The sequence below is a fragment of the Leucopleurus acutus genome, assembly GCF_964270905.1.
Source record: "Leucopleurus acutus genome assembly, chromosome: 2".
NCBI classification, from domain to species: domain Eukaryota; kingdom Metazoa; phylum Chordata; class Mammalia; order Artiodactyla; family Delphinidae; genus Leucopleurus; species Leucopleurus acutus.
The window spans coordinates 186057259-186081827 of NC_139143.1; the positions used below are offsets into that span (position 1 = coordinate 186057259).

The following is a 24569-nucleotide window of genomic DNA, read 5'->3' on the forward strand; positions in this document are numbered from 1 at the left end:
AAACAAGTAAAAAATATTTTCTATAAAGGAGGTCAAGGAGAGCCACCGATTTCCTTTTGAGTTAAGAAAGAAGACAGGGACTTCCCTGGTGGTGCAGTGGTTAAGAATCCACCTGCCAATGCAGGGGACATGGGTTTGAGCCCTGGTCCAGGAAGATCCCACATGCGGAGCAACTAAGCCCGTGCGCCACAACTACTGAGCCTGAGCTCTAGAGCCCGCGAGCCACAACTACTGAGCCTGCGTGCCACAACTACTGAAGCCTGTGCACTTAGAGCCTGTTCTCTGCAACAAGAGAAGCCACTGCAATGGGAAGCCCGCACACCACAAAGAAGAGTAGCCCCCACTTGCTGCAACTAGAGAAAGCCTGTGCGCAGCAATGGAGACCCAACGCAGCCAAAAATTAATTAATTAAAAAACAAAAAGAGGAAGATAATGCTAATAAGAGTCCTTTCTAAGATTATGCATCAGTCACAGGTCCTCTGTCCTCAGCTTCTGGCAACTGTGACTGAACTTCTGAAGCCTTGCCACAAGAACCTCTGATTTTGTGTTTCAGTCATAATTTCAATACATGGTTTAAGAGTTTAGGGGCTTCCCGGTGGCGCAGTGGTTGAGAGTCCACCTGCCAATGCGGGGGACACGGGTTCGTGCCCCGGTCCGGGAAGATTCCACATGCTGCGGAGCAGCTAGGCCCATGTGCCGTGGCCACTGAGCCTGCGCGTCTGGAGCCTGTGCTCCGCAACGGGAGAGGCCACAACAGTGAGAGGCCTGCGTACCTCAAAAAAAAAAAAAAAAAAAAAGAGTTTAAGTTATTGTAATTATGTCTGCTCATTCTAAAATGTCTTAGTTCAAGTACTATTTTTTTGTTGCTGCTAAATTGTCATATATATAAGAAGAGTTCAGTGATTTTTTTTTGGCTTGTATGAAAACCTGATTCTTTTAGGCCTGGCCTTATTCCTGCAATACTCATAAACCAGGCAGGCCAAGTTGAAAACTGAGGCAGTGACCCTCGATGATAATTTAAAAAATAGGTAATTTAGGTAAAAGTAAATATTTGGCCTGGATTAGGTTGTAAGTGATTGTCTTAATCCTATGGTTGACCATGTTCTTAGAAAACGTGGTGTTTATTCATCTTTAAAAAAAATTTTTTTTTTTCGGCCACACCACTCGGCATGCAGGATTTTAGTTCCCTGTCCAGGGATCAAATGCATGCCCCCCTGCAGTGGAAGTGCTGAGTCCTAACCACTGGACCACCATGGAAGTCCCTTAAAAAAATTTTTTTTTTAACTTAGCATCTCAAATTTTACATCACGTTTATTCTAGGTCTTGGTAAATTATATCTTAGATTTGGTTTTTAAAGCTCTGAACTTGTAAATCAACTATACTTCAATAAAAATAAATAAAAATTTTAAAAAAAGATAGCAGCCTGTAGGAGGCAATAAATCTGGCACCCTATATTAATGCTTGGAAGAGAGTCACCCACCGATCAGGAAAGTCCACTTTAAATTCATGGAAGCAGGAAATAAACTTCCATTGCGTTTGAACCACCAAAACAAACAAGACCTCTGAGCTTATACTCATTTATTTAAATATTTTGTTTCATATTTACTCAGGAGAGGAGCATTTGTAATTTTCGAGCAAACAGGCAAAATCTCAGCCCCTTAGCCTCAGCCTCGTGGCATTTCTTTTCATCCTGTCTTCCAGAACTATGAGTGGTTTATTCCTCTGCAAGAAAATACCATGAGCAAGAGTCCAAATAAAAGAGTACGTGAGACATACCTAAATCTACTTTCCATTCTCAGGAAGGAAAATGTGAACTCTGTCTTTAACTTGTGAGCCTGGAGCAGAAATGAGGGATGTGAGTGTGTGCTCATTCATGTGTGTGCCTCTCTTCTGGGAACCTGACTGCTCCCACAGTACTCTTACGACCTCCCACGGTGCTGCTCTTGCCAGAGAGGGAGGTTGATTGTGCCAGGTTAATTTTGTTACAATGAAGGCACTGGACAAATTGTGTACACTAGACCCTTTTACTTTGAAAAACTCAAAATGTGCTTTCCCTGGTGGGGATTAGGTCTTGAAAATGAAGAGAATGGGTTTTAGAAAAATCTTAACAACAATTACTGTGTGGAAGCAAGGAAAGCTTCTGTCTGCTACCTCTTCTGATTGTGATGTCATTTATTCTTTCATCAGGCATTTATTGAGTGCTGAGATACGCCAGACACATTACTTGGCTCTTTTTGGTTAAATTTTCTAAAATGGATATTGAATAGAGTCCTTTTATTAAAAAAAAAGACTCTTAAGTGTTTATATGGTTAATAGAAGTTTAGATATCCGGCTGCATCACCAAGAGGTTTATTTCACAATGATAAAAAGTGTTTTAAATAGACCTACCCCTCCCTCCAAATCTGTCACTCCATCATAGTTAGCTGGATCCTTAGAAACATTATTTCAGATGTGTATTCACATATTATAAGGAAGATTACACTGGGAAATAATTCTGATCTGTACAATTTGATCTAAATGATCTCTTTCATCTATAATTTTTTACCTCATTTTAAAATCAATCTTGTAGGAAATTCCCTGGCGGTCCAGTGGTTAGGACTTGGCGCTTTCACTGCTGTGGGCCTGGGTTCAATCTCTGGTCGGGGAATTAAGATCCTTCAAGCCATGCAAAGTGGCAAAAAAATTAAAAAATAAATAAAATAAAATAAATATTGTAAAATGCATATCTCACTAAAATACACTTGACCCTTGAACAACACGGGGGTTGGGGGCGCCCACCCTCTGTGCAGTTGAAAATTCATGTACAATTTGACAGCCCTCGGTATCTGCGGTTCCACATCCGTGGATTCAAACAACCACAGGTTGTGTAGTACTGTAGTATGTATGTAGTGAAAGAAATCTGGGTATAAATTGACCGACACATGCAAACCCATGTTGTTCAAGAGTCATCTGTATTTATATTATTAAGTCATTTTGGAGAATATTAAATGGAAAGAAAGTGGGAATACTCCTGTAGGGGAGGAAAGATATCTTTCCTCTTTTTGTGTTCTTAACTGGGACCCCTATAACAGAGGCAGATTAACAAGAGAAAAGCATACACATGTATTCACTGTAAGTGTTATGTGACATGGGAACCTTCATAAGGAAATGAAGACCCAGAGAAACTGTTAAATCTGAGTGCTTGTATGCTAGATTTGATGAAGGGTGGAAAGTCGTGGGAAAATGAGATAGAACAAAGGTGAGCTAAGTGTAAGAAACTGAGGGAAACTTAGCCAGATCTGTTTGTTCCCATTCCTTTCTGTCTCTTCTTTGAAGGTAAGAATGTTCCTTCCTTCCAGGTATTGGGGAGGGCACCTCTCACATGAGGGTTTTATGACCTGCTTCAAGGGAAGGTCGAAAGTCCTTACTACTCATGCCATTTCTCAGGTTCCATCAGCTTAAAATAGTCAATATGCCAAGGTGCCATATCATGGGGTGGTGTGTCCCCTGAACCCTGTCACTACATTTCTAATCCTAATTGTGCCACTCTTTTATACTTAATTTTGGTCTCATTTTGTCAAGTCACCTTCCAAATATTCATGTAGACATTTTGTGAAGAATAGTTATTAAATGGTTAAATGGCTTTGAAACTACAGTGTAAGGAACTGTACAAAATTAAATAATGCCACTTTCATTAAAATATTTAAAATCTTAAAATATACATTTTAAGAATACTAAATAAAATAGAGGCGTTGTGTTTGGTTTGACAAAGGGAAGCTTGTGTTCATATCTAGATATTTGAAATAACAGGAAATTAAGATCATAAAATATATTAACTAGGAGTACCTAATGTGGGGAAAAGCCTACAATTCTATTTCTCCTGTCTTTTCGTTTCCTGGATGTGAGATTAATTTACTTTTAAATTTCCTTTAATGACATAACTTGTGCTAAAGAGATCTTATAATAACCCAAGACATCCTAGTGAAAGGATGTTATTGGGTTTGTGGGAATTTGTGTGTTAATATTACAGTCTGTCTCAGCAGGGTGTCATTAGCAGCAGAAATGGAAGGCAAATTAAAACTAGTCCTTTTGTCTTTTCCAGACACTGCAGCCCCTTTAGCATGCTGTTTCTATATGTCTTCTCTGAAAAGAAATTAAATGGAAATTGCATGCTCAAAGTTGTTTTAAAGTCACAAGTGTCACCTGTATGCTTGCTTAAGGACTCCCTGCCTCCTCTTCTCTGTGAGCATGTCTTCTGCTTTCCTGAGAAAGCTTTTCTACTTATTAGTAAAATAAGTGTCCCTTTCTGTTCTGTCTGTACTTAGCCACCAATTAGTAAGATGGGTAGAAATGCTCCCATGCTGAGCATCCTGCTGGGGGCATGGAAGAGGCTGACACTACTTCATGATGTGAGCTATATGAGTGCCTTTTTATCTCCCAGGAGAGGTTCTCAATAGGTTTGGTCTGCCCCCTGGAGCCTGCAGCTATTTTAGTCTAACTACTCATTAAAGTCAATCTAAGATATTGCTAAAGCCTTTGGATTCTTCAAGTGCATTGCCTCCACTCGAATTCAGCTAAAAATAGTTCACTTTCACTCCCCAGAGCTGCTTCCAAGTTACATGAACTCTCCCCTCAGCCTCACACTCCACCAAAAATATTGATGTCCACAGCAAGACTAGCTTCTTATTAAAGACCCAGGACTATGGCTGTGAATGCATTCCTCTGCAAGAATGGAAGAAAAGAATGAATCCCAGTTAAAGCTAAGCCCAAGAATGTGAGATAAATCAGGACTTTGGGGGGGAAAACGGATTTGTTTTCCTCCCCAATAATAAATTTTTTAAAAAAGAAAAGAAAAATAAATGCAAAAAACCCCACCCCCCCAAAAACAATAAATTAAATCTAAAAATTGATGAGAGTACATAGCACTGTGCCAGACTCATCCATCATAAATTGAATGCCTGCTGTGCCATTCTAAGCTGATAATTCTAAGCTGATAATATTATACAGTTTTATATTCTGTCCGGTAAAGGCTTTGGGAAAATTAAAGCAATTGTTTGGGGGCTAAAGCAAGGTGGGTTAGGACGAAGAAAGCAACAGACTACCATGTATTTATTCTCCATCAAGAATGGAAAATGCCTTGATGATAGCTGCTTTGATATATTGGAGTATTACTCAACAATTATTTATTCAGACCTTCCTCCCTTGAGGTGGAATATACTTCCTTATCCCGCTGTTTGGGGCCTGGCAATTAGACTGAATTTGACAAATGGGCTGTTTATGGATATGACTCCTGGAGAGGTCTGCAGTGTGCTTCCACAGTTTGTCTTGGTGCTCTTGCTCTGCCATTCATCATAAGAGGAATGTGCCCTTTGTGGCCTCTGGTTCAAGGAGAATGAGGACACATGGAGCAGACTTAATCCCAATCTACAGCTAAACCCTGTTGATCCCGGCCTGACCCAGCAGAGTCACAGTCAACCCACAGCCTGAAGTATACACACACCAGGCAATTTGCAGACCCCTGAACAAAAACCACAAATGCTTGTTAAGCCACTGAGTTTCGAGGTGGTTTTTTTATGCAGCAGTCACTTGCTAATACGCCGTTCTTATCCCACTTTAGTTCATTCTCCTTGCAAAAGCCATAGTCATCTATTTAAATACAAATCCAACGATGTCATATCCTTGTTTAAACCTTTTGATGGTTCTCATTACTTTTGGGGATAAATACTGAATGTTTAGCATGACCTATGAAGTCCTGTATGATAGGGGCCTGACCTCTTTCCCCATCACTCTGCACTCCAGCCACCCGGCCTTCTCTCGTAGTAGTTTGATCTCACCATCCTCTCTTGCTTCCTCATGGCCTTTTTATGGGCTGGTCCCACTGTGTGCTATCCTCTTCTCCCCACTCTTTGCTTAGTTAACTCCTACTTATACCTCAAGTGTGAGCTTAAATATTATTTTCCCAGGGAAACTCTCCCTGACCCTAATGCAAGGTTAGGTTCCCAATTATATGGTTTCAGAGCCCATTGTGTTTCAGCTTTTAGCACTTAACTATAATTGCAATGAATTATTCAGGTGTATAATTCATTGGTGTATGTCTTATCCATCATGAGGGCAAGGACAGTATGTGTCTGATTTGCTGCTTTATCCCCTGCCTCGCATAATGACATGCGATTGGCTAAAGAGACTATGCTTGAACAAAAGCCAGGGGATACATAGTAGTTCACGTGTGAAATGTTGATGAAGTTCTGAATCAGTTCAAATGAAAGGTCCCGTAAGAACTTAGAGGAAGGTAGTGTGAATATTGGAACAAGGTCAGAAAAAGACACCTGCAAAGAAAACACAGTCTCTTGTTAGTCACAGAGCCAGGTTAGTTACAGTAATAATGAGCGTTAGATCTCTAAATGTTATTGAATTAGAAATGAAAACTCCGATTGTAAGAGGAAATGTCATTAGCTGCCAGGAGATTGACAATTTGGAAAGGTTGCACTGTAGAACTACCAGTTAGTTTCAAACAAGTGGAGATTGTCCAAGAATTTAAAAGTAAGATCAAACTGTGCCTTTTTTGAGCTCTTAACTTTTTTTTAATTTTTTTAAATTTTTTAATTTTTTTATTTTTTTTGCGGTATGTGGGCCTCTCACTGTTGTGGCCTCTCCCGTTGCGGAGCAACAGGCTCCGGACGCGCAGGCTCAGCGGCCATGGCTCACGGGCCCAGCCGCTCCGCGGCATGTGGGATCTTCCCGGACCGGGGCGCGAACCCGTGTCCCCTGCATCGACAGGCAGACTCTCAACCACTGTTCCACCAGGGAAGCCCGAGCTCTTAACTTTTTAAAATAGTGTCACAGCTTATGTAATAGGAAGAAACCGTCTAGGTATCCTGATATATGCAAAGAAAAAGTAAAACCTACCAGGAATGACACGACGTTTGTAATTTGAAGTGAAAATCTCACGAAGGTTTTAGTACAAAGCACAAAGAAAAGAAAATCAAGGTGGATGGAGCTTCAAGCGTTAGACTTCCAGTGCCCTTAGTGTGTATGAGCAAGAAAGATGCATCTCGAGGGGAGACTTGGGACTCACAACCTCAGGGTTCACTGGAGCCTACGAAGACCTGGCTGAGCTTCGTCCTGTCACTCCCTGGCCTGCACATGCCATCACAGAGGGCAGCCTGTGGAAGCCATTTCATTTTCATATTACAGTTTTTCAGCAATGTATACAAATGTAGCCTAAGTTGCCTTTTTTCTTTTTAAGGGAAAAAAGTGGTAGAGGATTTAAAAAAATTCCTTAGCTGTTAAGTATCTTGGTCTATTTCCCTTGGCTCTATAGCTTGAATGAATTAAAATGATTTCGACAGAGGATTCTAGAGTGCAGCTTCTTTTATTTTCCTTTTGCCGCCTGTGTTGACTCTCATGTTCTTTGCTTAAATAATTAATAATCATTAGTATCTGTTATGCAGCGTGTGGGAGAAGAGTGGATAATCTGGGATCCCAGGACATTTGCACTATGCCTGTCCCCTTTGCATAAGCTTTCATGTGAGGCTCTTCATTAGCTGGCACCAGGGTGTAGATTTGCTGCCCTCAGCCTGTACTGTTAAATTAACTATAAAAAAAGAGCCCCATCTGATTCACAACCAGCTGGGGGCAAGTACTGCTGATGGGAAGTAATTTCCTAGAAGAGCAGTAATGAAGAAAGTGAGGGGAGCGGTGTGTGCAGAAAACAAAGCCACAAAGTTCATTTAGATTGAGCAACCTCTGCTGGACCAAAATGCAAAATCTAAGTGTCTGTCACATCACTGCAAAGCCCGACCTCAGTCTTACAAATAGCAAGTAGCTAAACATATAGATGTGGAACAGGAGGGTTTATACTCTCAGGTAGGTTTGAAAATTTCTACTCTTAGAACAGTGAAGGGTAGGAGCAAAGCTACAAATATTTAATAACAGGCAAAGCTACAAATATTTAATAACAAATATTTAAAAACAGGGCCTGTTATTAAAGGAAGGAATTGCTTGTCAGGAATGGTCTTTTCAGTCTCACCTAAATACACTGGTAACATTTCAATATCTACAGATATGAAATGCATTCGTTTGTGCAGGGGGGAAAGATAGCTGTTCTGTCATTTATTACCAGAGAGTAGAGACTCTTTGCTTTTAGGGATGGTAATTTTTTATGCTTAATTAGACGATAACCAGCTGGGAAAAAAAAGGTGATAAACAGACTACTGTGCGTAAAGACTAATAGGCTGAATATTTGGATCCAAATTGAGGCCTTATGTTGGTTTGTCTTTACTAGGTGAACATTTGAGGCTCAGAAGGTACACTTATTAGGCATGTTGGTTGGGCTTCCCTGGTGGCGAAGTGGTTAAGAATCCGCCTGCCAAGGCAAGGGACACGGGGTTCGAGCCCTGGTCTGGGAAGATCCCACATGCTGCGGAACAACTAAACCCATGCACCACAACTACCGAGCCTGCGCTCTAGAGCCTGCGAGCCACAGCTCCTGAAGCCCACGCGCCTAGAGCCTGTGCTCCGCAATAAGACAAGCCACCACAATGAGAAGCCCGCGCACCGCAATGAAGAGTAGCCCCCGCTCACTGCAACTAGAGAAAGCCTGCACGCAGCAATGAAGACCCAATGCAGCCAAAAATAAATTAAAAAAAAAAAAAAAAAAGACGTGTTGGTCTGTCAAAACACTCAGCCAAAGAAGTGAATAATTATTTCTTTATATTGTTCCCAAGCACAGTACAAACAAGGTTCTGTGATGTAGGGAGCATGTATGTATCAGATGCTGTAGAAACCAACACTCTAGGGACAGGTTGGCGGCGAGCCAGATGTTCAAAGCTGCACATACCCCACTCATGACACAAAATATGTATATCCACTGCTCTACAAAATGCTTTCATCATTGTGTTTAATAATTCCTTATTATCTCCAAAGTAAACTTAAGTGACAGTCACTTGCCAAGGTGAAAGAGGAGAATGGCACACGACCGCGGCATGCTTTGTCTGCTGCGCGCTTAGCCTCCTGTCTCCTGCGTCACTGTCCATCCTCAGAGAAATTAGAGTTGTATCGCATGTAAACAGGAAGACAAATATAGGGACCGAGGGGCTTCCCTGGTGGTGTACTGGTTGAGAGTCCGCCTGCCGATGCAGGGGACACGGGTTCGTGCCCCGGTCCGGGAAGATCCCACATGCCGTGGAGCGGCTGGGCCCGTGAGCCATGGTCGCTGAGCCTGCGCGTCCGGAGCCTGTGCTCTGCAACGGGAGAGGCCACAACAGTGAGAGGCCTGCGTACCGCAAAAAAACAAAAAAACGTAGAGACCGATGCAAAAGACAATTTTTCAAACTTTCTATATAATTGGAAGTTATTAGTGTTTAAAATTTGGTTTTCAAAACACAAAAAGAATTGGTTCTTATTTTTTCTTTACTAAAAAAAAAAAATCTCTTCTTTATTCAGTACAAAGTCTTTTCCTTTCTCTCCCATTCTCACCTTGTACCTGCTCCACTTGTAGGCAGGAAGCCCTCTTACAGGGTAAAATTTGAGGACCACTGTTGCCATAACTACTTCAAAATAGCTTTCCTTCCCTGCAGCCTGCTGTGGCTCCACTGTTGTTTCATACTTGGCCTGAATATTTTACTGTTAGAGTTATCCCTTTGATACAGAGGATAGAGATTTTTTTTCCTCCAGAAAGCAGCTATTTAAAGATACATATATGTCTGGGAGCACAGAGAGGCCCTCCCCAAAGCTGAAAGGGTAAAATATAGAATCATAAATTTATTGAGTGAAGCGTGAAAAAAGGGTTGGTAGCATTGGAGTTGCGGGTGGAGATGGGGAAATAGGAGTGGCTATCAATGGGAGGGAAAGTCCTGGGTTCAGTCTTTACACATTTATTTATTCATGCAGTATTTGTTGAGCATCTACACTGCCAGCTACTATACTAGGTGGGAGTGGTTCACAGTGACCTCGTTGCCCTCCTGGAATTTATGGCCATGTTGGGACTGGGGCTGGTCTAGCATAGGTAAAGAAAAGTCTCCTTGAGTTTGGGATTAGCAGATACAAACTACTATATATAAAATAGATAAACAAGGTCCTACTGTATAGCACAGGGAACTATATTCAATATGCTGTAATAAACCATAAAAGAAAAGAATATGAAAAAGAATATGTATATATATATGTTAAACTGAATCATTGTGCTGTACATCAGAAACTAACACAACATTGTAAATCAACTACACTTCAGTAAAAGGAAGAGAAATGGTACTCATATGTACCAAAGCACAAAGAAGTATCCTGTGATCAAGGAATAGGGAGAGGGCCTGTGTGTGGTGGAAGCTCAGTTGGCAAAGGTAGTTCAAGGTCAGGCTGGAGCCAGATCATGCAAGGCCTTGTAGCCATGCTAAAGATTTTGAACTTCATCAGGAAAACAAAGAGGAGTCGTTGAATAGCAGAGGTGTGACAAGATCAGTACATTTTAAGAAGATCCCTCTAGCTGCTGTGTGGGCAATGGATTGACGGTGTTAGGGAAAGCCTGAATGAGGGCACACTTGGAAGTTAGTGCTGGAGTCATGGTGAGGGCTGATGATGGGTTAAACTGGAGCAGAATAGTGGAGAGGGTGGGAAGTGGGGAGATTCAAGGTATGGTCTGAGGGCGGAAACAACATGGACTGAACGTGAGGGATAAAGGAGAGTGAGGTGTCAAGGATACTCTTAAGTTTCTGGTATAAGCAACTTGGTGGAGTGGCGCCAGCTGTTGACAGAGGAAAGGCAGATTTGGGGACCTATTAAGTGTGAGATGGTTTGTGCAGAATTGGTGCGAGGTCTACTGAAACCATGGAACACACCATGATGGGTTCTCTCCCTTTCACTTTCCTTCCCTCCAAATTTTGGTCTCTGTGTCTGTCCAGTAACATTGCCTCATTCCTTCAGAATTTTCCATGGGATGGGTGGAGGATGATGCTAACATTTTTGAGGTCACATCCTTACAGCTCTTGATCCAACAGGAAAGAAAGAACTTCCCTTCATTTCCAATTCAGAAAGTTTCAGAGAAGGACTCCAATTGGCTCCGCTCAGGTCACATCCTCTTCTTAGCCAATGGTCAAGAGAACGCAGCACTTAAATTGATCAAGCTTGGGTTCACGTCTCCCCTGTTTGCTTTTTTTGTGGAGGGGAAAGGGTAGAATACTATAGTTGGTAACCTCATCAGCACCTCTGGTGGGTAGACGGTGGGGAGGAGCAGTTCCCCAAAGGGCAGAGGCAGTGCTGGGCTGTCAGAACTAACAGATGTTTCCTGCCTCCTAAGCCTTCAGTGTTTCATTCTGCGTTAATCCTGCAGTAATACTGCTATCTAGAAATGCAGAATTTTCCAACTCTGAGCTGATGGGGTAGTTAAGGGCCTGGCTATGTTGATGAACTTATTGTAATTTTGAACTATAAAAACAATATATTTATGAAAATTTTGAAAAAAGGAAAAAAGCATCCACTATTTCACACTGACACCTTTTCATTTTGTGCATTCCTTTCCCACATTTTTCCTTAAGCATATACCTTTCTTTTTTCCCTCCTTGCATGTGGGAATCTCAGTTCCCTGGTCTCATTTCCCCAACCAGGGATCAAACCCATGCCCCCTGCAATGGAAGCGTGGAGTCTTAACCGCTGGGCCACCAGGGAAGTCCCTTAATTCATTTGTTTATTATTTTTTAAAATATTTATTTATTTATTTATTTTGGTTGCGCTGGCGGGCGCCTTAGTTGCGGCTTGCCGGCTCCCTAGCTGTGGCATGCGAACTTTTAGTTGCGGCATGCACATGGGATCTAGCTCCCCGACCAGGGATGGAACCTCTGGCTCCCTGCACTGGAAGCTTGGAGTCCCAACCACTCTGCCACCAGGGAAGTCCCAATTCATTTGTTTAAACATCAATATTTACATGAAAATAACTTGAATATGTAAGTTTGTTGTATTGGTATGCGCTGGGAAACTTGAGGGACAAGCTTGTAACTGTATTGCAAAATATTGCTTGAGTTCTTGTTATGGGCATGGTAGTCTGGAAGCTGATGGAGATACAGACATCATTAAAATCTATTTCTGGCCTTTAAAAGTTCATAATCTCATGACTTTTGATAAAATTAAAGTATTCCTCAATTGTAACTAAAAAGTTATTAAATCAAAAGAGCAATATGGACATTGGAGTATATAAATACAGTAAAAAAAAAAAGTATCTTGTATCCTTGCATAGGGAAGGGAAAGAAAAGTGAGGGGAGTGGAAGAGGATGGGACAGAAAAGGAGTGAAAAGGCTGGGGAAAGCGGGGCAGTAAGTCCTCTAAACTGTGGTTAGTGTCACCCCATGCAATTGTTAAGTTAAATGTTGAAAGTGAGACCACACTTGAAGACACGCGTCCCTTTAAAAGGGAAGGTGGGTGTTCAGAGCAATTCTCATTTTGCCTAAAAGGGGCTGTTTCTCTCTATACTCTCTCCAGACAGAGCCAGATTAGCAGACATAGTCAGACTTCCTATAGAAACATTTTAATCAAGGGCACCCTTCTCCCCAGAAAAATGCACTCACTACCAATACAAACAGTATTCTAAGTTTAACCCACAGAGGACCATCCCTGGGCTCTCTGGGCTCGGTGGATCCAGGTTAGACAGGCCCCCAGTTCAAGAGTCGGCCTAACTGCTTCAAAGGTAGCAATACTCCCAGCTCCAAGACTCAGGAAGACCACGCCTCTAAATGTTTTGCAACCTCGTCCATTTCAGATTTTTCAGGGGTCCTGGGTAAATCGGTCTCACCAAGGATTCCGCCCCATCTGGCTGCTCCCATTTTTAAACACAGACCCGTGCGTGGGAGAGGCCATTATTTTTACGGGATCACTGTGCTTCTGGAGCAGCTAGGGACAGGCAGAGTTGCTTTACCGCAACGCCGGGTCCATCCTTAACCCGGGCTCCGCCCTCAGGCCGCCTCCTCATCCGAGCCCCCGCCCCTCCTCCCCTGCCAACCCCCGACCCGCTCCACCCCTTTGCTCTGAGAGCCGCTCGGCCACTGCCCGCGACCGGGTTCCACCTGCCCATCTCATGGCTCCGCCCCGGGGCCACTGGTCCCGCCCCCTTCGAGGGGCCCAATGAGCGTGCCCGAGCACTCCGCAGCCCCCCCCACTCAACTGGAATCCCCGCCCTCTGTCCGATTTAACCAATGAGAGCCACAGGGTGTTCCTGGACACGCCCACCACATCATCAGGTCACGCCCCCGGAGCCCTGCCCCCCCGGGGCGTTGCCGTGGCCGCGCCTCCGCCGCCCGAGCGGAGCCAGATGCCGCCCCCTCCGCCGGTCCCTCCCCCGGCGGCCTGGCGCCTCCCTCCCTCCCCGCCGCGGTGACTCACTGAACGGGAGGCGGAGGCTGAGGCGGTTGCTCCCGTTGCTGCTGCTGTTGCTGCTGCTGCTGCTGCCTCCGCGGCTGCTCGGGCTGTGCGCGCCCCGGAACAGGCCGCCGCGCGCCGCTCTCGGACCCGCAGCCCCCGCCCGCCCGGCCGGGTCGGGCGGCCCAGGTAAGCGCCGAGGCCGGCCCTCGCCCTCAGCGCCTGGGCCCGCGCCGCGCCGGGGCTCGGGGGAGCCGCCGGCCCTTTGTCTCTCGGGGAGGGGCCGTGGAGGGCGCCCCCGACCCCGCTCGGACCCACCAGCCGGACCCCCGGCACGGCGCCCTGGTCTGGGCCGGGCCTCCTGCCCCACCTGGCCCGCGCTGCTCCTGCCACTCGCCGCCCCCGCGACAGACCACCATCCATTGGTCCTCAACCCCCTTACCCCGGGGGTCGCCTCCACAGGTGTCCGAGCCATCCACTCTGTTGCTCACCCCACCGCGTTGGCGGGGTTGTCACCGTCTGTCGGCACTCCAGGTCCCGTGCCCTCTTGTCTCTTCCCTCACCTGCGCCCTGCTCTCAGCATCCTGACCCTCTGTATAGAGCCCTCCCATATTTTCCCAAACTAAATGCTGCCAAGGTCTGGTCACTGAGCCACGGTTCCTCTCCTTAGTCTGGTTGAACTGTCGTGTCCCCATCCCACCTCTCCTAGTGAGTGTTCCTAGACGGTGCACATTGTAGGCATACATCTCACCTGTATGGCAGGCATGTGTATGTGAACCTGCAAGATTAACCACTCAGAGCCCCAGACTGCACTTCTCGCCTCCTTTCCATCATCCCCACCCCGACCACTTTCCTTTTTCTTGAACCTGGTAACCGAGACACTTAGGTCTGATACCCAACCTCTGTTAGGCCCCGCATGCCTGCCTCTCTCGTGTGTGCTGAACTTGTCTGAGCAGTACCTGCTGTCAGGTTAGCCCCTGGGAAGGCCCAGGAGGCCTGTGTTGGCTGCAGATGAAGAGTTTTATGAATAATGAGATGTGAGGCTGGCAGCACCTCCTATCTGAGAATCTAAGTACACTATAGCTGTTAATTACTTTGTCTCCTGTCACTCACACTACTTAGGGAAGTGTGCCTGGCCGACGGCTGGGTAAATTGAGGCACAGGGTGTGTGGGCAAGGGACCTGGAGGCAAGTCAGAGTTTGTCCTGAGGTTCTGCTCCCAAGTATCTTGGCTCTTAGCTCCCTGCTACAACTACTGGGCTCTAGTTCCTGGCTTTAGACTCTAAGTGATACTGATCTCTTGGGCCATTAAAGTGTCCAGAGAGACCAAGTTTCCTTTGATTTAAAGCAGGACTTTGAATTATAAATAAAGGTGCTGGCTGTTAAATGCCAGTGTGTCATTCATGGTTTCCTGGTGGAGTGAGTGAGTGGTCCTTGTGTATGTGTCAGGCAGCATTCCAAGCACCGGGGGCTACAGTGGTGAAGAGAGACACAGCCCCTGCCCTCCTGTAGCTGACCTTCTGAAGAGGAGGGATTAAACAAGTAAGTGGACAAAATAATTTTAGTCATGATAAGTGCTGTGAAGGTGGGAAGAGCCAGTTTGGATTTTATTCCAAGTGCAGTTAGAAACCACAGGTGGATTTTAAGTAAAAAGGTGATAAGATCTGATTTGTTTTCAGAGATCATTCTGGCTGCTCTATTGAGACTGGATTGTAAGGAGCAGGGATACTAATTGGGAGACAGACTGTTGCCGCTTCCGGTCAAGGGATGATGGTGGCTTGGACCAGAGTAGGGGTAGCAGAAGTGAATAGGTAAAACCAGTCTGCTCCCCCTGAGAGAGACTCAGAGCTTTAAAGCAAAACTTCAGGGAACACCGACTTCGAGTTATACTTCTGGCAGAGAATTTCTAGACCTGACCAAGCTCAGGTTTAGCTCAGCAAACCTTACTCAGCACCTGCTGTGGGCCAGGTACTGTGCTAAACTCTAGAGATACTGATGTGACCAGGTTGAATAGGGAGCAGTCTCCACGTTCTAACAAGGTGCTCACAGAAACGTCACCCACCCCCTCCTTGAGGGAAGAGGGTTTGTAGGCTTAAAAATCAGTTCGAGGTGGAGGAGGGCAGAACACACTGGGCTTCATTCCCACATCCGGCTGCATTATTTAAATGAGAGCGTTATTGCCCTGCCTCTGCTGTAGGATGTTGCCCAAAGATATTGGGACTGATCTCATGGTGGGTGGGAGAGCAGCTCAGTGGCCGTGAACTTGAACCATTAACCAGAATAAAACTTGATCTCCACGTTGCTCCAAGTCTGGGCTGTCAGAACACATCCAAGCTATAAAGGACCGTGGGGCCGGGCCCCTCTTATGGTTGGGCACCTGTGGTCCCTAGAGAGTGAGTAACTCTTTTGAAATCCCATAGCTGTTTGTACATTTGCTAATGGTATCCGTCACTTTCTACCTCTCAGCTTCGTATGCACTTGCATGACCCTAAGCTTTCTGAGGCCAGGGTCTCTATTGGATTCAGCTTTTCCATCCCTCACAGCATCTAGATCCTGCCCCAAAAGTACACTCATCAAGTACGAGTTGACTTGCCTGGGTGTCTCACAGCACCTAAAACTAGAGCCCAGGAATCCTGACCCTGTCCATGTCTTTTCATTAGATTCCTCCTCAACCAGAGTGCACCACGGGGGTCAACCCAGCAGACTCCATGTCACTGAGCTCACAGCCCTTCCTTGATGGGCCTGCTCTCTCTCCAGCTCTGCCTACAAGGAACAGCTGCTGAGGGTGCTGACCAAGTAGTTACTCGACACTCGGCAGATAGGAAGCATAGCTCTTAATCAGAGCATGGACTTCATACCAAGACTATCTGGGTTTGGGTCTTGGTTCTGCCATCATGAGCTTCGTGACCTTCAGCAAGTAACTTAACCTCTCTGTGCCTCAGTTTCCCCATCTATAAAATATTAATACTTCATGGAGTTGTTGGGAGGCTTAAATTAAGTAATAGCTATTAGATGCTTAGAACAGCACTGAGCACCTTGGTATGGCTTGGTTGAAGTAGTAGCTGTTATTTCACCATTTTTTTAATCTGATTTTTATCCCCCATCAGAATTTAAGCTCTTTTAGGGCAGAGATTTTGTCTTTTTTTTTTTTTTTTTTGGTCTACAGTTAGACTTTGTAGGCACGCAATAAATATTTCTTAAATTGTATGGCTTATTGAACACCTACTGTGTGCCAGGCACTGTTGTAGATGCTGGGGATATAGCCAAGAACAAGATCACCAAGTTGCGTGATCTAATGAAGTTTACATTCTAGTGGGAGAGACAGACGGTAAACAAGTACACAAGTGAACAAAATAATGTAGGATGGTGAAAAGAGATGCACAGAGAATAAAACAGGGCAATGAGATGGAGAGTGCCTGGGTCATAATTTTAGCGAGCTCTGAGGAGGTAACTTTGAATGGAGACCCTGCGGATGGGCAGAGAGGACAGTAGAAGCAAGAAGCCTATGGCGGCTGGAGTGTACTGAGTGAGGAGGTGGCAGGAGTTGGGTCTGTGGCCACAGTGAGGAGTTTGGATTTTACTCTTCAATTCTGAACAGTGGGAGGTCAGTGCACAGGAACCTTTCCTGGGGGTCCATCCTAGGAGAAAGACCCGGACGATTGGAAGAGCAGTGAGCAGGCTCTCCTTGTCCTGGGAAGGCTTTTGGAGGCCATCAGTGTTGCATTTATTCCCCTCAGGTTTCTCATGTCTCTGACGTAGGTACCCAGGAGATGTGGGATCCATCAGCTAACTTAAGGAAGTTCCAGGTGTGTGTGTGTGTGTGTCCTGCAGATTCCATCAAGCCACCTTTCTCCCCTGAGTATGTAGGTAATTGGTCAATGTTTCTTGAGTTGAATGAATGAGCATCGCCAGCTCTTAGCATCTTGTCCTGTTCTCTGCATAAGGAAAAGCTTCTTGTCATGGAAGTGACTCTGGCGTAACCTTGGAGTTCTGCTGCTGTTCTTATGTGCATCAGGGACCCCCACATACCTGTATGTCACAGTGTCTTCACAGTGTCTTGTTTTGTTTTGTTTTTTCGGCTACACCGCTCAGCTTTCAGGATCTTAGTTTCCTGGCCAGGGATTGAACCAGGCCCTTGGCAGTGAGAGCATGAGAGTCCTAACCCCTGGACCACCGGGGAATTCCCTGTCACAGTGTCTTTGTTGGAAGTGTACCAATATTGACTGGGCAGCTTTCCTCCCCCCCGACCCCATCCCCATTTCTCTACCAGTCCCCTGCTGAGTACCACCAGGCCACACTGTCACCTCTGAACACTTCCTGTATCATTATTTGATCTACACTCCTGCACATCACTTGATCCAAGTATGGTGGTACCTAGAAAGCATTGGCTGTCTTTAGTCTGGGCTGAGTGGAGTTGGGAAGCTCAGCAGAAATGGAGTTTCAAACCCAGGAGTTCAACTCACCAGGAATCCAAAGTTGGCCTCTTCAGACTGAGGGCAGTTGGCCAGCCTTTCAAATCCTCACTCAGGCATCCCCTTGTCTGTCAGTGTCCGTGATGCCAACCTGCTCTGCTAACCTTGAGAGGCCAGTGAGAGTTGGTAGGAATCAAATAGGACTTTTGTGCTGCAAGTCACTCTCAGGGTTCTGGCGTATTTCAGTGGCCGAATCGGAAATGCTTGTTAGTCACGTGTTGCCTGTCTCCTTGTAAAAACTAAACCCGGAGTGGGTGCAACCTTTTTCTCTTGTTACTGTTGTTCTTTTTTTTGTTTTTGTTTTTTTTCATTATGAGAGTGATGCGTACTCATTTAGAAAATGAATGATGACATTTTCTGTACTTTTTCTCACTTAGTCTTCACTGTAGTTTCTAAGTAGCATTATTACCATTTTGCATGTTCAGAAGCTGAGGCCTGGAAAGGTTAAGTACAATAAGCTGTTTGAAGTGAAGATAGTTGGGAACAAAGTCAAGATTCAGACCCAGTTGGTGGGACTCCTGTGTGTGAGTTCTGGACACCATATTAGATGCTGCCTTGCAGCAGAAACAACAGAGAAGAAAAGACATCTCCCTTAAGCCCAGCGTGGATGACATTGTGAGGGTGCCCAGAGTCAGCGCACTGGCTGCTGCAAAGAGTTTGAATCCTGTGCCTTTTCCCTGTCTCATCTGACCTTGGGCAAACTAAGTTACCTCCCTTTGCCTTACTTTCCTCAATTGTAAATGGGGATAATGATCCTTGTGCCTTAATAGCTCCCAGGGGCATTGTGATGTTTGGGCCAAAGTGCTTTTGAACTTCTTTTATGAAAGGGCACTGAGCCCCAACTGCTTATACTCTGTCATTAAAGACCTATTATGTCCTGATCCTACGCAGAGCCTTGTTAAAGGGGGAAGACAACAGCCCCAGAGGGAAAGGTGTCCTTCTGTGGGGGGGTTTCCTCCTTCCGAAGTTTCTTAAGGATTGAAGGTCATGAAAGTTTCTCCATTTTTCATGTTCATGTTGTTCTGTAGAAGCTTCTGGAAGCAGCATGTAAACTGTGCATCGTAACAGGTTCGAGGACCGTTGATGGCAGGGCAGAGAAGGGGGTTATAGGGCTTGGTTTCTAATCCCGGCCGTGATGTCTTCGTAATATAAACCAAGAACACAGAGATAGCAAGAGGTGATGACTATCTTCCATTCATCCTTCCTTTCCTCCTTCCTCCTAATAACTCACTGATTCAAGTAATAAATATTTACTGAACTTTTATTACGATCTGGGCCCCATGGTAGGCCCTGGGAATACTGTGGTGAGCAGGGTAGAATTAGTTCTTATCATACAAATCTTAGAGTCTGGGGCCAAGAGGCTTACTATCTAGTTGGGAGTCGTGTGACTAAAGCAAGAACATGTTGGTGAGTGTTTTGAACTCTCAGGAGGAGAGTCAGGATATAATTTCCAGATGTCCACATCAGCCGCATGGGTACCTGCCCTGGACGGACATTACATTACGGTGGAGGGTTGGGTTTGGCTTCCCAGAAGAGCCGGGGACGAGTTAGTAGATTGGAGCCCTTGTGTGTCACACTTAGCAAAAGCTGTGCTAGTGTGGGTGTCTGTAGAAACAGTTAGCACCTTGGCAGTCCCAGTTAGTAAGAACTACGTTTCCACTTAAAAGCTTATTAACCCTTTGTTACCCGAGTTCAAGTCAGGGAAGAACGATCATGGCATTGAGCTCTTTCCACAGTTTTTTTTTCAAATAAAATTTATTTATTTATTTATTTATTTTTGGCTCTGTTGGGTCTTCGTTGCTGCGCGTGGGCTTTTCTCTAGTTGCGGCGAGCGGGGGCTGCTCTTCGTTGCTGTGCGTGGGCTTCTCATTGCGGTGGCTTCTCTTGTTGCAGAGCACGGGCTCTAGGCGTGCGGGCTTCAGTAGTTGTGGCACGTGGGCTCCGTAGTTGTGGCGCACGGGCATAGTTGCTCTGCGGCATGTGGAATCTTCCCGGACCAGGGCTCAAACCCGTGTCCCCAGCATTGGCAGGCGGATTCTTAGCCACTGCGCCACCAGGGAAGTCCCCACAGCTTTCTGAAGTTATGCCATCAATCCAGTACCTATCTTATGAGAAGACCATCAGTGCTTGTCTCCCCGGAATTCCCTGCCTGCCTGACAGGTCTCCCTTGGCCAACTTTGGAAAGCAGGCATACGGAGGCAGGCAGGCTGTGGGGCTGGCTGCATCGGTGCTCTCGGCATGATGCCAGGGACACCTCTGTCTGTGAGCCCCCATTGGGGTCAGTTTATGCAGAGTGGGGTGGGGGAGGGTTCTTTCTTCCCCAGGTCTGCCCAGCCACAGGCCTCAGGATCCCTCCAAAGAGTGCGGTCAGGGAGGCCCAGCAGTTTCTGCAAAAGCACCCAGTGTTCTTCCACTAGCCCTCAGGCCAGAGCTGGGGTGGAGAGGGCACAGGGCTGGCAGAGGCGCCTGCCCACATCCAGAGTGAGAGGAAGGTGCCAGGACAGGGCTCCGCTCCCGGGCAATGTTCCTTTCACCAGCCCCTGCAATGTCACTACCTTCCTGGTGCTGACCAGGTGCCCCTTCAGTCTGGAGGGCCTCAGAACCATCCAGCATCTGATCAGGAGGAAAAGGCCAGTCTGGCGAGGAGACCAGGTCACTCAGTGCCCCTGGGCTTGTTCTTGTGCTGTCAGAGCCCACGGTGCTGCCGGTTCAGCTGGGAGAATGTGACCCACTTCCATCTTCTCTCCCACGTGGAGAGCTGGGTGGGAGGCTTTTGGAGACCAGCTCCAATTAAGGCTTTTTCAGCCTGAGTATCTCCTGAGTATCCAGCCCACATGTTTCCTGCTGCTGGAATCCTGTGGTCCGTGTCCCTGAACTGAATAACAACTCCAAAACAGATGAAGTTACCGCCTTGTCGTTCTGCAGTTCCGGCTTCCACAAGTGGGGCTTCCTTCGGGGGTCAGGGTCCCTTTTAGATTCAGACACCTTTTACAGTGTGGGCCCCACCCTTGTTCTTCCAGCTAAATCACCTGGCGAACCAGGGGCCCAGTTTCCAAAGAGATGGGTTAGCCTTGACTTCCCTGCCCAGACCAAGGCCTCCCCGCCCCCTGCCCCAGGCAGCCCTGGCTTCCGACAGACCGATCCATCCTGACCCTTGTCCTCACACTATGTCCTTCTGCTGCAGGAATATGAACTAAAATGTGTTTCGGACCCTCTAGGTTTCTTCCATTCTCTCCAGGTAGAGAGCATTTGAATGATTTTCCATTTATAATTTTATGTTTCTCCTGCGGCGGGGCTGGGGGGAGGGGCGTTGGAGGAAGACAGTTTAAACACACGAGGCTGTGGGTGCTGCCGAGATGATCTGGAGATTTTAAATGGTAAGGGGGTAGTTCTGAGCCCCTGAATGATGCAGTCTTACTTACTAAGGAAGGAGCAGAGGTGATAGAGAAACCGCCAAGGTCAGGTCCGCTGAGCTGTGATCTCAGACCTCTGTGAGCACCGTTTCCCACTATGTGCTCCACAGCCGATCGCTGGAGTTGCAGGAAGATGGGGTGCTGGTGATTTTTAGGGGGAGCACGGTGGGGCCTACAGGCTGGTAAGCTGGCTTACGGGTGTCTCTCCAGGGCCCTGGCTCTACTTTCCTGCGCAGAACAGCCTTCCGGAGCTTACGGTGGGACGTGGTGGGGCAGAGTCAGCCAGCACAGGGGCAGAGTCCTTCACCCCTACCCCAGGGAAGCTGCTGCTGCCACCCGAGAGCCATCACTTTACGTCTGCTCCGGGACTGGCTGTCCACCCTCACCTCCCGTCTCCGAGGAAGAGAAGAGCTCTCGCAGGCCTGTGAGCGATGGTGGCAGAGCTTGGGTGCTCAACAGCGGCCACGGCACTGGACTGGCTGGCTGGGCAACCAGCCACCAAAGTGGAGGAAGATCTTTTATTCTCCTCTTCTGACCCCATTCCACGTCCTTTAAAAAATATACCGTTGGGATTTTTTGGAGTAGGTAATATATACATAGTACAGAACTCAAAAGGCTAATTGTTGAAAACTAAGTCTTCCTCCCTCCCTGAAAGAGGCGCCTTGAAAAAGACACCTGTTAGTGGATGTCTTGTGCATCTTAACCAGAGACCTCCTACACACGTACAAGTGCGTCAGGTACGCGCTGACTGCACACGTGCCCGATGTGCACTATTTTTTTTCCACACTGTAATACACACTGTCGTGCACCTTACTTTTTTCACTTCACGGTAAGTACTGGAACTCATTCTGTTCCACCATCATCATCATCGTCATCATTTGGCTAATACTGCTTCACTTCCCCTGTGCTGGGTATTGTTAAAAGTGCTTTGCTTATGTTAATGCGTTCATTCCTCACAACAAACCTGTGAACTAAGGACTGTTATTGTCCACAGTTTGCAGATGAGCAAACTGAGGCACAGAGCCATTAAGTTAATGTCTGAGGTCATTTACAGCTACCCCACTCCTTTTAATGGTTCCCTGGCATTCTTTTGATTGGTTATACTTATACTGAGCGATTTGAAAGCAAGTTGTGGGCTTCCCTGGTGGCACAGTGGTTAAGAATCCGCCTGCCAATACAGGGGACACGGGTTTGAGCCCTGGTCCGGGAAGATCCCACATGCCACGGAGCAACTAAGCCCATGTGCCACAACTACTGAGCCTGCACTCTAGAGCCGCGAGCCACAACTACTGAGCCCGTGTGCCACAACTACTGAAGCCCATGCTCCTAGAGCCCGTGCTCCGCAACAAGAGAAGCCACTGCAGTGAGAAGCCCGCGCACAGCAACGAAGACCCAATGCAGCCAAAAATAAATTTATTTTTTAAAAAAAAGAAAGCTGAAGAGCTGCCCTTATTAAAAAAAAAAAAAGCAAGTTGCAGGTATCAGATACTTTGCATCTCCTAAGGCCGTGCTTCGACATTATCCCAATACTATTTTCAGCCCCAAGGAATTTACTATTGACCCAGCAGTGTTCTCTGATATATAGCCCACATCCAACTTTCCCAACCACGCCTCTCCTCACTTTGGCCTGCACCAGTTTTTAATCTGGGATCCAACTGAAGATCTCAACTTCACTAGGTTCCCAAGCTCTTTCCTCTCCCTTAGCCTAGAGTGTTCACTAGCTTTTCTTTGTCTATCACGACATTAACATTTTTTAAAGTCCAGGACTATTGACTATTAGTCTGGTTTTCCTTAGAATTGGAGTAAAGGTGAACATTTTGGTGAGAAATGATTGTAGCTGACGTTGTCCACGTCCCACTGGAGGCACACAATGCCAACCTGCCCCACTTCTGGTGAGGCTGGGTTTGTGGATCACTCAGTTATGGAGCAAAGTTTTAAAAGTACAAAATAGTAAGTATATTAAAAGAAAACAGTGGGAGAAGGAAATAATATGAAATGAAATCTGTAAGTTATAAAATAAAAGATGTTAAAATCTGATTACATAAAAATCAAAACTCTACATGGATAAAATAATATAATCGAAAGAACAATGACAAATTGGGGAAATATGTGTAACAAATATCACAGCCATAGGACAAACTGCCTTAATATATAAAGAGCACTTGTAGATCAACAAGAAGAAGACTGCCAACCCAAGAAAGAAATGGTCAAACAACATAACAGATTGCTCTTAATGATCTGAAATGATGCTCTATTTCCTCATCAGGAAATGCAAATTAAAACTATAATGATAATACCACTTCCCACCTATCAGATTAGCAACAAATCAACTTCTGCCAAGGTATGGGGGAAAACAGGTGTTCTTGCACCATTTTGGGGAGCACATAAAAGGTCACCATGTCCATGGAGGGCAACTTGGCAAAAAATTAAACATTTAAACACATGCACCTTTTGCTGTAGCAACTAAGACTGTAGGGATTTATCCTATAGACAGACAAAAGCATAAAGATACATGTAGGGGTTTCCCTGGTGGCGCAGCGGTTGAGAGTCCGCTTGCCGATGCAGGGGACACGGGTTCATGCCCTGGTCTCGGAAGATCCCACATGCCGCAGAGCGACTAGGCCCGTGAGCCATGGCTGCTGAACCTGTACGTCCGGAGCCTGTGCTCCGCAACGGGAGAGGCCACAACAGTGAGAGGCCCGCGTACTGCAAAAAAAAAAAAAAAAAGATACATGTAGGAAAATACTGCTTCTTAATAGCAATGAAAGAGAGGGAGTTCCCTGGTGCTCTAGTGGTTAAGATTCGGCACTTTCGGGACTTCCCTGGCGGTTCAGTGGCTAAGACTCCATGCTCCCAATGCAGGGAGCCTGAGTCGATTCCTGGTCAGAGAACTAAGATCCTGCATGCATGCTGCAACTAAAGATCCCACGTGCCACAACTAAGACCTGGAGCAGCCAAATAAATAAATTAAAAAAAAAAAAAAGATTCGGCACTTTCACTGCTGTGGCCCAGGTTCAATCCCTGGTCGGGGAACTGAGCTCCTGCAGCCAAAAAAAAAAAAAATAATAATTTGGCTTCCTTGGTGGCACAGTGGTTAAGAATCTGCCTGCCAATGCAGGGGACGTGGGTTCGAGCCCTGGTCCAGGAAGATCCCACATGCTGTGGAGCAACTAAGCCCGTGCACCACAACTACTGAGCCTGCATGCTGCAACTACTGAAGCCCATGCTCCGCAGCAAGAGAAGTCACCAGAATGAGAAGCCTGCGCACCACAACGAAGAGTAGTCCCCACTCACCACAACTGGAGAAAGCCCATGTGCAGCAACAAAGACCCAGCACAGCCAAAAATAAATAAATAAAATAAAATAAA

General features: G+C 46.1%; 1 protein-coding gene across 1 annotated transcript in view; it reads left to right on the forward strand.

The window, feature by feature from the left end:
- Positions 1-13420: 13420 nt before the first annotated feature.
- CTNNBIP1 (catenin beta interacting protein 1) overlaps positions 13421-24569 on the forward strand; it is a 51098-nt gene continuing 39949 nt past the window's right edge. Inside the window, exon 1 of the mRNA XM_082865493.1 lies at positions 13421-13506. The gene's annotated coding sequence lies outside the window, so the exon portion shown is untranslated. The remainder of the gene's footprint in view (positions 13507-24569) is intronic.